The sequence below is a fragment of the Asparagus officinalis genome, chromosome 7 (genome assembly GCF_001876935.1).
Source record: "Asparagus officinalis chromosome 7, Aspof.V1, whole genome shotgun sequence".
NCBI lineage: Eukaryota > Viridiplantae > Streptophyta > Magnoliopsida > Asparagales > Asparagaceae > Asparagus > Asparagus officinalis.
In genome coordinates, this window is record NC_033800.1 from 124,368,207 (window position 1) to 124,368,772 (window position 566).

Genomic DNA, 566 nt, shown 5'->3' on the forward strand with positions numbered 1-566 from the left:
CACAACGAAAATGTATAAGTATATAAAGAGGTATTTTTGGTGGAGTGGTATGCGCAGAAAGATTACAGAGTACTGTAGGCGTATAAAACTGCCTATAGGTCCCTGAACACAGCTCAACACGGTGATTTGACAAACCAACGAACCATCGAGTGACGTATCTAAACACGAGCGTCAGTCCACAACACCGAAGCCAAGTGACACGCAACGAAGCGAATTAACGAGGTGACGAGGTTAACGAATTGCACGCAAGCAACGGAATGCATCCATTCGCGTGCGGAATCAAGCCAATGGTTCGGGGAGTCAACGAGTCATCCAACCATAGAACAGATTCGAACTCAAACACCAAGGCGGATTTACTGCCAAATCAGGATCCGGACTTCTAAATCAGAGTCCAGATCAACAACGAGGCGGATTTACTACCAAATCAAGATCCGGACACCAAATAAGAGTCCAGATCAACAATAAAACTTGGATAAACCGCGAAACCGGACAACGGACGCAACGGCGAACACCCGGCCAAAAACCAAGCCACCCAAGGGCGGCTCGGTGGCCGAGCCACCCAAGGG